This window comes from Antedon bifida, chromosome 6, assembly GCF_963402885.1.
Source record: "Antedon bifida chromosome 6, ecAntBifi1.1, whole genome shotgun sequence".
NCBI classification, from domain to species: Eukaryota; Metazoa; Echinodermata; class Crinoidea; order Comatulida; family Antedonidae; genus Antedon; species Antedon bifida.
The window spans coordinates 12540574-12552621 of NC_136231.1; the positions used below are offsets into that span (position 1 = coordinate 12540574).

A 12048-nucleotide genomic window follows, 5' to 3' on the forward strand; every position below is an offset into this window, starting at 1 on the left:
GCCAAAAAAAAATGATGGTGTGCTCCCTTGCCTCTAGCACGGTAAGGCTCTCTCACAGCCTTGGGGGTACCACACATCAGATGCTTTGATGTTATTGCCTCATAATGTGTGGTGGAAAGGGGGACGTTTAAATCTGTGAACCCCAAACACAGAAGCTCGCATAGCTTTAACTCTTTTCCACCGACCGGCATGGGGTTTGAACCCACGATAATCGTGTTCCACGACGCTCTACCAACTGAGCTATCCGGCCCTCTGGTTAATAGCAAGGTTAAAACTAGATTCGTTTCCTCAAAATTACGTCATGAATATGCAAATTTATGACGTAACGATTAGAATGACGTAATATGAAGCGCGTATAAGACTATACTATTGTCACCTTTTATTACTCGTGTACATTGTGGCATAACGGGTAGTGCTCTAGTAACTATCGTTTGGATTGAATTCTCTCAGCTCTACTGGCTGGGGTTCGAATCTCTACGGATTTCTTTTTTTTAAAATAAATATAAAATGCTTTTCTTTTATTTTGAAAGAGAGATATTTAGAGAGTCAGGTTAATTTAGGATAATATAATGTAAAAGATTAACAACATCAAAATTCAACAGTGTGGCGCGTTGACCGCCGCGAATGACTAACAATTGAATGTCAGAAAAAAAGGAATTATAGTTCTATAAGAATTTATATCTCATCGTTGGTGGTATGTCGGCGTTGTTATGCAAATGGGTTTGTACAGGTGTAGTGGGAAAGATGGTATTCCAACCGTTTTAAACCAAAATATCGGCTAAATATATTCTTTTTTGCGTTTCAACATATATGTTAATGATTCCAATTACGATACAAACTTTTTTTTTATTTTGTAGGTAAAATGGCAGATATAACCCTTTTTGTCTTTCCCCTTAACGTTTTCATACCACAATCGCTGTGCTAAGGGGAGTTTATTATTACCCTTAAGGCCATTTTACACTAAAAAGAGGGAAGTAAAATCAACCGATTGACCCCTATCTAAGTTTATTTTCTGTCAATCCTTAAGGCTACAATTTATATAAAACAAAATAATTAAATGGTTAAATTCTGTTTCACCAAATTTATAAATAATTCTAGGTCCTAAAGAGGCATGTCTTTTAATTTGTTGTCGGTGTCTTCTATTCTAGGCCTAGAAGGTCTAAGTGATGCGGCCTTTGCCGCCTGGCTGGGCGTGAGGTGAGTTGGTACCAATTTTAAAAACTAGTTGCATAGGCCTAGTCAGCTAAGCTAAAAGGTTAGGCCTAGCCTATTATAGTCGCCGCATAGTACTGTATATCGCTATTAATTAGGGCCAAAATAAAATAACTAGCCTAGGGGCCTAGCTAGGCCTATTTAGCTTATCTTTCTTAGGCTAGGCCCTAGCCTAAGCCTAGCTAGGTAGGCTAGGCTAGGCCCTAGCCTAAGCCTAGCTAGGTAGGCCTAGAATAGGCCTAGTAGATATTCGCCCAGGATTCGCGTATGGGTGTTAAACGGATGATCGGGCCCACTTTTGTATGCGCACCAAACAAAAGGAGGGCTCCAAATAGCCATAAATAAACACAGAACTAAATGGCCATTAAACTAGTTTAGTATCTAGTCAAGTATCAGCCGCGCAATGTTTTTATGAATATAGTAAATATTAACGATAAATTCTAATCAATGTTTCTTAATACAAAACAAATTTTACTAATCTAACATCTAGTTTTAATGATTAATTATAATAATTAATCGTATATTTCTTTTGTTTACGTATTTTCTTATTTCTGCATATCATTATTATACATGATACCCCAAACAACAAGGCTCATCTCATAAACACAATATTTCCCGTTTTTTTAATTGTACTTCTTCATTTCTTATGCACTTGGAGTTTATAACTTGATACAGAAACCATAATCCTGTTATCGATAAAATGAATATTAATTATTAATATTGGTAATGGTAACTAATAATAAATAATAATAACTAATTTCCAACATTTAAAAAACCACAATTTGCAGAATAAAACCAAAACGGAAACAAAACAACTTTATTTATAAAAATCACACATACTTATTGGCACATGTAAAATAAATTTAAAAAAAAAATGTACTGGCATAACTGACGGCCGCCACAGCTGTTTCAAACATACGAATTAAGTCATGCGCCCTCAACGTTACAAGTCGTATCGCTGGAGTAACAATACATAAACAATTACTTACAAATCCACGTGTGCAGAGTGGAGTCAATTGTCATTTAAAGACATGTTTTAAACAGCCAATGAGAATGAGATAAAAAAATAAAGGGTCGCAAAAAATATGAATATTCATTAAAGAGTCCCTGGATGAAACAAGCAAGTTGTTGTTTTTGTTTTTAACAAGGAATGTAACGCTGAAAATTAATGGAAGGGTGGACCATAAATTACAAGCATAGACCAATTAACGCACGTGAGTGATATTTCCAAATTAGGTACATGTTTGTTTGTCCGTATCTTTAAAAAATGTAATTTTCACTCTAATTCTTTGGTACTGCATGATGATTTAGTTATCTGTTGTGAATGTTATAACATAGTAATGGTCGAGAGGTGATGGTTGAATTTTTGAGCTATGGCCGTTTCAAATTGTGTCATTTTTAGGCTTAGGCTTGTGTCTACTCTAGTTGCAACACTGCCTTTCATGTGACAGCTGACCCAAATGAGTTTGGAAATGTTACATTATTTTAATTATTTAGGCCTGGCTGGGTAGGGTAGGCATATACCAATATTATAGGCCCTATTTTTATTTTAATACTAGGCCTACGCCCTAGCTAGACCTGTGCTCTCTAGCAGCCTACTACAGAGAAGCAGCTTTCCGGCTTAGTTAGCCTGGCCTTGAGTAGGTATTAGTAGGCTACCTAATTAAAATTAGGCCCAGGATCTACCCCTAGGCCTATATATTATTAATATTATTTAATCATTATAATTAATTTTAGTTTTAATAAATTTACAGTATTCATTACAAAAACTGTAAATTTAATATTATGAGGATTATATATATATACCCTATGTATGCAATAGGGAATATTATAGGCCTACCCTGTATGTAATAATTACAATATAAATAATGACAAGCATCATATTAACATTTGGTTTTGCTCATCACTGCATATTCAAATTAGTATGCAATCATATTAAATTTAATAAGTTAAGTTAATTTTATAAAATTGTTATAATAATTATTAATGTTATACTATTGTAGGTACATATTATAGAGCAGCAACCTGAAGTGGCTAAGCAGATTTGGACCATACCTACCATCTAGATAGGTAAGATTATTTTGCTGTTCAAGAAGTAGCAAATATTAAATTGTGTTTACCATGCTATTAATTTGTAATATTAACAATCAATCACTACCACTGGCTGAGTAGGCTAGGCCTATTATAGGCCCTATTTTTATTTTAATATACTAGCTAGACCTGTGCTCTCTAGCACTAGCAGCCTACAGAGAAGCAGCTTTCCAGCTTATTTAGCCTAGCCTAGAGCAATAGGCTAGGTATAAGTAGACTACCTAATTAGGTCTAGGCTTTACGCCTATATATTATTATTTAATTATTATTAATTTTAGTTTTAATATATTTACAGTATTTATTTAAATAATGTTTATTATGAGAATACCTGGTTATATATACCCTATGCAATGACATAGGGCATATACCCCTACCCTGTATGTAATATTATAAATAATGAATTTTAACATTCGTTTTTGCTTATCACTGCATATTCAAATTAGTATATATGCAACCATATTAAATTTAATAAGCTAATTTTAAGTAATTCTTATAATAATGTTTTACTATTTTTTAGGTACATAGCGGCAACCCGAAGTGGAAAAATCATTTTAAACAGATTTGGACCAATACCTATACCTACCATCTATATAGGCAAGTTTATTTTACTGTTCAAGAACTAGCAAATATTAAATTGTACAGTACAGCAGTAGTACTATCAATCAATAGTAATTAGTTAGTAATTGAAATATAGACATACTATAGTATTACTTTTACATATTCATTATCATTAGGCATTGTTAAAAGGAAATCAATACAATGCAATATTCCTTTAACATTAAAAAATGTACAATATTTTATGATGATGATGTTAATGAATCATTCTTCATTGGCTTTCTTGCATTTGTTGGGTTTTATTATTTTATTTTGTATCATTGGAGATGTGAAAGTCAGATGAGTCTAAGTTTGACTCTAATCCACACTGCTGTTTTGTGACGGTTGAGTTTGGCATGTATTAGCTCCCTGCCTTGCTCAGAGACCACCTTCCATTCTCTCATGAATGCAATAGCATGGTGCTCAAGCATATGCAGCTTAGGCTGCATTACACCTGGTGCAATATGCCTGTATTTTGCTAAAAATACTTAATTTACACATTAATATATTTTCTAATTTCAGAAATTTTGTGATGAAAAAGTCAATCTGTGGTGACTGTAGAATGGACCCGAGACCTGACTATCTTAGACATTTAAATAATAGAAAGTTCTGACAATTTTGTTGAATAGAAATGTACAATCATGGAGGTATAAAATAAATAAAATATTTTATACCTCCATGGTACAATGTATGATGTAATCTTAATTGAAAGTTGGCGGTTTTTAAACCATGCATATAAATTAGGACGTTAAAACAGTTATTTGATTATGAGGTATGTTCATTTAATTAAATTTGTTAGTATACTATAAACTTTCAAAAAGAGTGAAGATATAAGGAAGAAAAGAAGATTATGGAGCAGCTGTACCAGACAAACAAACTGTTCCCTTAAACGCCAGTGTGTTCTTTCACTTGTGAATGTAGTTTTGGCCCAGGTCATAGTTGTAGCATGCCAAGCAATTTTGTCCATGCCCTGTTAATTTAAATGTTAGCGTGGTAGTATACAGTATCCATTGCAAATTCATGAATGGCAGGTTGTACAAATGTATATAGGTTGTGATTTTACATTTGTTAGATTTAGTGCAAATTTGTGATGGCTTTTCATATTTTTTAAATTGTATTTTTTATCCTTTTCTTTAAATTTTGTTCCACAACAAAAGCAAGTAGAACGTAAAGCCTTTCGTGAAACTGTGTTGCCTACAAAAAAGAAATGTTAATTTTACTAACCTTTAATTTTATATTATATTTATCATACAGTAGTTTGAGTATTTTTGTATAGGCTTTAATTTTAAGGGCCTAGGCCTGGTAGTTAGTAGTTTTACTAAATTTTTACATTTATGATGAATTATATTCAGTTGAAATAAATACAATGATAATAATTAAGCTTATTATTTAATCTATTGTAAATTAAAATGATGTATAGCATGATTACACTACTTATACATACCAACTAGGCCTAGCTACAACCTAGGCCTAGTTGCGTACAGCCTAGCGAGCGGTTATCAGCCGCGTTCATCGACCTCTCGCCAAAAACGCTGTTTCGCATTTAACAAAACAGTCGAGTTTTTCAATGAAATTTTCTTGAGATTTTCACCGTCACCTCCTAACAATTCAATATCTCATGTAAGCATATATAATCAAACTTTTACCTAGATTTTCCAAGTATTTATGAAAATTACGAATAAAAACAAAAAGTGTACAATTTGACAAGCATTTTTTCAAACTTTCCATTGTTTACATTTGCTAGGCCGATCGATGTTAATTTTTAAAACTTCCGGGTGTAAATAATTTCGTAAACTCGGTGTTATGCTTAATTACTTACTATTTCCAAAAAAAATCGGTAATTAAAAAACTTATTTTCTAACAAATAGTATAAAAATGGTTTTATAATATTTATGACGAAATTGATTAAATTAATTTAAAGTGTAGTTATAAAAGTTGCAAATGTCGCGAAAGTTGAACAAGATTCAACCACTCGCGCGGCGTCACACTCAGGCACATATCGCCGTCTGACAATATTGAGGGCGCTTGACTTTTTCTATTTATTTTACATTGGTTGAAACAGCTGTGCCGCAATAACTGGTGGCTGAAATGATCCCAAAAGAGTTATGTTGTCTGGTACTCGTTGTGTTAACATTAATAATGTCTTTTTCCTTTTCATATAGGCCTAGTGTCTGATGTGTTGATGGAGTAAATGTTCTTGGGCAGCTGGTTGCAGTTTTTCTCATTTTCTATGGCTATATTGTTCTTAGTTGAGGTCATATTCTAAATATGTAATTTGTATTGTCATGACGTTGAAAATATTTAAATAACAATTGTCCATGTGGTTTTTAACATCTTTAGATTCATCAGAGATTCATCTGATGTCCAAATCCAGTAAAAGTATTGGATTATTTTATTGATGATTTGTTCTACTGTGCAATCATGTAAGAATTAGAAATCTGGCTACTCGCTCAAAGCTGCTACAGTAATGTACTGTGTTAGGAATACTATTAATTGAATCTAACATACACTGGATAGTTCCTAATTTCAGTCTGTTACAGTATTAATTTTAAGAATTTTATTAAGGAACATACTAGACTAATTGTGCTTCATATTTTCATATTCATACCGGTAATTTTTTTTAAAACATTTGACGTTTTTAACATGTATGAAATCTATCTCCAGCAGGATCAATTACAGGACAATTGTTCTTGTCTTATATGTGATGATTTTTATGTATAAATAAATGATCATAATGTAAAGAAAAATAAATTAGAAATATTAACATTCTAGCTGAAATACTTTGAAATATTTAATCACTGAATAACTTAATAAATTACACTTTAATATTGTGAACATTTCCAAATTGATCAGCTTGTATTATACCATGTACCGTCAATTCTAATAGTAACCCACACTCTAATAGTAACCCCCCTTCTAGTAGTAACCCAACTTATAAGTCAATCTATAATAATAACCCACTACTACTACTAGTAACCCATGGTGGAGGTTATTATTAGAGTCACAAAAACTATTGAAAAAATGACATTAAGACTGGTCGTTTATTATGCAGCAATATTTTGAAAATAAGGAGATAATGCATGTTGATCTCGAGAGGACTGAGTGTTTTTGAGTTTATAAAATAAAGTTCAAACAAATTTATTTATTCGTACTGTTTTATTATTTTTCTATGATTTGCTGACCGGAAAAGTTGGGGTGGGTTACTATTTTCAGGTGCCTTACTATTTTCAGGTGCCTAATTTAAGATTAGTAATAATAAACCACTACTCCAATTAGTAATCCCCCTTTCCCCCCCCCCCCCCACTTCTAATAGTAACCCACCCTAAAAAGCAATCAAAAAATAATAACCCAGGGTTACAATTAGAAGATTTACGGAATCAATTAGTTTAAACTAATGAATACATGCTATAGACTATTGTAGCCCAAATATCAAATTACACTTTTAATATTGCAAACATTTCCAAATTGATCAACTTGTAGTATATAACCATGTATCAATTAGTTTAAACTAATTAATCCATGATATAATCTATAGACTATTGTAGCCCAAATATCAAATTACACTATTATTTATAATAATAACAGCAACCGGGAATCCACAAAATGTTAGGATTCAGCCAAGTAGCCTTTTTTGCAATTAAAATCTCATTACACGGAATCTCTTCGATGTTATAGAACACACTTCTCGTAGGCGTGTTGAATATGCGTGTAATAGCGTGTTGTATAAACGCGCCCTTAGGTGCAACAGCCTGACAAATTGATATGGTAACACTATTAAAAACAAGTATATCAATCAGAACGTTAACATACGTTATGTTATATCTATTTTCAAACCTTTTAAAATCAAAAGCTCATCAGCATCATTTTTTCATTCTTAACTTTCATCCTTATAATTATCCAATTTTGAATTGAGAATCCAGGATTTGATGTCAACAATTTCGCTACCTCTTTCTTGCCTGCAAAATGAGAAAAACAAAAATGCAATTATTCTATCATCTCTTACAGATGTATTTGTCCTAAATTTGTCCTATTTTGATGTCACATAACAGCTATCCACTTGGAATCGAGAAATTGAATATTTGCGACCAACAACCGGCCCATATTTTTTAACTACTGTAGTACTGTACTTGTTAAAAAATAACACTATATTGATCTCTTTCCCTTTAATGTTCAACAATATTCCAATTAAAATGCTTAAATACAGAAGTATAGGCCTACAGGTACATATGACAACCTCAGACATCCATCCTATATTAGACTGGGTTCCAGCCCGTAAATTTTGGCACATATGGCGTTTTATACGTATAATATCGATTTGCATGCCCGCAAACATCCGATAAGAATGACGTAGGTTATCATATCATATGTGCCAAATTATTTATCTTTACTATTTACGGGCTGGAACCCAGTCTAATCATATATATGCACTGCTCTTTAACCAATTGAATGCTCTTTGGCATGTGAAGAACGAACCTTTTTAAATATAAACTTACCTGTGAGATCGTCATGGTTGTATAGGTCATCTCCTATAGTAGTAAACAAAAACAATTTATAACATTAATATTTTATACATTTTCGTTCTTGATACATTGTACATTTGTGTTTTCAAATGTTTTGCTGCTAATATTGTAGTAGACTTACCTGATGTTGTGGCAATTTCTAGTTGTCCATAACTATCAGCATCATCTGCTGATAAACAACAATAAAATGTTAAGCATGTAATGTTTACGAAAATCTAATTTGTGTCTGATAAGTGCCATTTCCGGCATCTACAGTTGCACAACTCTTAAACATTTCTTATGACACAGGGACAGATTGGAATGGAAAATGGGACATGGATTAATTAATTTTAACACTAAAAAAGAACTTCATAGAAAGAGTCAATCTTAATTTCACCTCACCTCAGCACCAGATTTTTATTAGTAATGTTTTATAAGCTTACCTGTGATGTTTTCTTCTTCTTTAAAAGTTTCATCTGCTGATCAATAATAAATGAAAAGTTAACAATTTAATATATTCCTAATATCTATCTGTACATTAAGTACTTTGATTGCACTGATTGCATTGAAGAACTTAAGATCTACCATAAAATTGTTTTCCATGTTTAGAACCAACAAATATATGGTCTTGATTTTATGGCACTCTGGAATTGTCTCTTCTATTAGCAAAAGAAGTATTCTCATTTTACATACTTTGTTTATAAACTATATTAAAGCTTACCTGTAAAAGTATTCATTTCTACTTCTAGGCTTCTGGGTTATCTCCTATAGAAAAACACAATAAAATAATTAATTAAAAATAATTAAGTTTTCTTATTCTTCTTACCTGTACAAGTGTTGCCACTTGTTAATTTGACAAAATTTGCTGATTTTTCAATTACCTACTGGCAGAACAGGTAAGTAAAAGATGTGTACTGTGTGGGTAATAAGCTGTACGGACTATATAAAGGGCAGGAAATATTTTGAGATAATCTAGGTTTTGGCGAGATTCTGGTTTTTAAGGTGTTTATGCTTTGTGAGAGTGAAGTTTGCATTGTACCAGCAACAATGCCTATTTTTTTTTTAAAAAGATGTGCCGTGTTTAAAACGTTTTCACCCGCAACTACAGCAATTGCATTATAATTCTTTAAGGTTGATATGTCCTTGGCTATTGGCTGTTCTTTTGGCCTCGAAGTCTCTGCTGCCTGCTTTTTATTTTGGGCATATACCGCATCACATGCTTGTGCATATCTAGCACTTTCCTGATCTCCTGTGATTTGTGATCATTATCTGTTATTAAAAACAATCCACTTAATATGTTCCCTTATAGAAGTATTTTAACACAACTTAAAGACTGTCTGAACCCAAAACAAGTAAGTGCCAGACAAAAAGCCTAAGGAAAAGCCTAGAATATTATATTTATCCTTGTTTGACCAATGTTTGACCAATATTTATCCAATTGTTCTGGAGGTTGTCTTTAATTTGAGGTGATTTATACAGCCGATGAAATCAAATTTGAAAGTAGTCTGTAATTGGATTTTTATGGGAGTGTCGACTTGTAGGTACTTTTGGCTAGTCTTCAACATAAGTTGCTCTTAGAGTGGATACGATAGTCTACAATTGAAGATGCTTTTAAAATTGGGGTAGGGGGAAGTATTAATAGAAGGTAGTGGGTTAAATAGAGGGAGACCTGCATTGAATATTTGAAATGGACTGTAGTCTTCAAAAAGAAGTTGCTCTTAGATTGGATACGTCACTAGTCTACAATTGATGGTGATTTTTTAATTATAATGCAGTATTAAATAGAAGATGGATGGTTAATTAGAGAGAGAACTGCATTGACAATTTGAAAATGACTTATAATTAATTAAAAAATCACCAATCTTGGAATCCAGATGTTCTGCAATATCCGTTGTAAAATCTTCAATTAGATTAAACTGAACATTAAATTTCTCCAAAACTTTTACTGTTGATCTGCGATTGATATGTGGAAAACACCCTCAATGACAGAAAACTCTGTTGAGTTGATACCTTCTAGCGTGGATGAGTTGGAATAAACAATGCTGAATTCAAAGAAGTAACCACTTCCCGACAGATTAATGGCAAGATCAGTGAAGTTGGCCCAGCCATGGATTATATATACAGTGTTGTTGCTGACGAGCTCTGCATCAGATACTCCTGGGCATTTTCCATGGATGTGAAGAATGTCCCAGATTTTGCACAATTTCAGCCTGAAAAAATCAAAAAATCATTGAATAATTCCTTTTTTTCGTAGAATATTTGTATCAAACCTATGGTGTATTACCAAAGCTTGATAGCCTACAGTATATTGGAGTTTAGAAAGAATTGTGTTAAAACCTACACTGGTATCCAATATAGAGATGCAAGGCTGAACCTCAAATGGATGGTTCTCCATAGCATCAGCCGTAAACGTATACTCATTGTGCTTTGGGTCACTAGATGCCTCTTCTTCAGCTTGCTTCTCAGAATACCTGTGAACCAATTAGTTATGTTGGTTTGTAATGATATAGGCATTATGGTTATGTTTGTTGCACGCCACACATGAGAATACAATTTAAGACTTTGGACAAGACGATACAAGCCAGTTCTATACTACAGTAACTCTACAGAAAACTCTACTTCAACTCATTACTTCTTAAAATGTGACTTACGTTTCATTGCCTGTACTTGGACCTCCTGTTGTATTTGTTGCTCTCACACCCCTTGTTGGGTCTTCGGCTGGGGGAGAAGGATCGGTCATTGCTAATAACCTCAACTTCAAGACTCTCGTACAAAGTACCGGTTTGTGCTGCATTAACAATTTCTGCTTGAAGGTTAACTAACTAATCACGTTCAAGGGTTGAATTGCCTGTAAGGAAAAAATATTAATTATTGTTTAGATGTTAAAAGAATAGGTAATTAAATAAAATTCAACTCATTTCTAAACATATGAAACTGAAAAAAGAAGAAATCTGGATAGATTATGTGATACTTTAATATGGTTAAAGAAAGCTATTTACTTATTATATATACCAAACTGGCAAGATTGTTAACAAGATCTTCTTCATAGAAAACATCAACAGGAGCCACACAAAAGTCAACCATTATAACCGGTGTAGTGATGATGTCAATTGGTTCACTACCACGTATAAGTATCCAAAGAGTCTGCCAATCGCGATCAAAATAGTTCTCGCCATAAATGCTGGAGTCAGGAGTTGGCATGAACTGATCGTTTGGATCTTCTGGAACCCATATTTCTCTTTCTATTAATGGCAATGATGTCGAAAGAGTTGACAATTTTAAATATCTTGGACTTACATTTGATTCACTTATGTCATGGAAACAGCATGTTGAACAAGTAGCTTCTAGAGTATCACAACGTATCGGTATTATTCGTAGATTAAGATATTATATTCCAAATTTTGCTTTAAGACTACTTGCTAATGCAATAGTATTACCTTGTTTTGATTACTGTAGTAATGTTTGGTCAAATTGTAACTTAGAACTTGTTAATCGTCTTCAAGTACTTCAAAATAGAGTAGCTAGAATCATTCTTTATGCTGATATGTACACCCCTATAACAGAATTGATGTCCTCACTAAAATGGAAGAGTGTCCATGACAGATGGGAAAATGATTTATTAATTATGCTATTTAAATGCCTACAGGGTTTA

General features: G+C 32.9%; 2 long non-coding RNA genes across 3 annotated transcripts; one reads left to right on the top strand and one right to left on the bottom strand.

The window, feature by feature from the left end:
- Positions 1 to 2318: 2318 nt before the first annotated feature.
- Positions 2319 to 4537, top strand: LOC144844900 (uncharacterized). The gene is made up of 4 exons (XR_013612479.1): positions 2319 to 2430; positions 3216 to 3282; positions 3821 to 3897; positions 4420 to 4537. It is a non-coding gene; the product is annotated as an uncharacterized LOC144844900 (long non-coding RNA).
- A 3098-nt stretch (positions 4538 to 7635) lies between these two features.
- LOC144845523 (uncharacterized) lies at positions 7636 to 10521 on the bottom strand. Of its 2 annotated transcripts, none has more exons than XR_013612560.1 (6): positions 10258 to 10521; positions 9118 to 9162; positions 8840 to 8872; positions 8539 to 8586; positions 8391 to 8423; positions 7636 to 7853 (listed from the first exon to the last, which is right to left on the bottom strand). It is a non-coding gene; the product is annotated as an uncharacterized LOC144845523 (long non-coding RNA). The 2 variants fall into 2 exon arrangements; XR_013612559.1 differs by having other exon boundaries at positions 8840 to 8875.
- Between the last annotated feature and the right edge of the window lie 1527 nt (positions 10522 to 12048).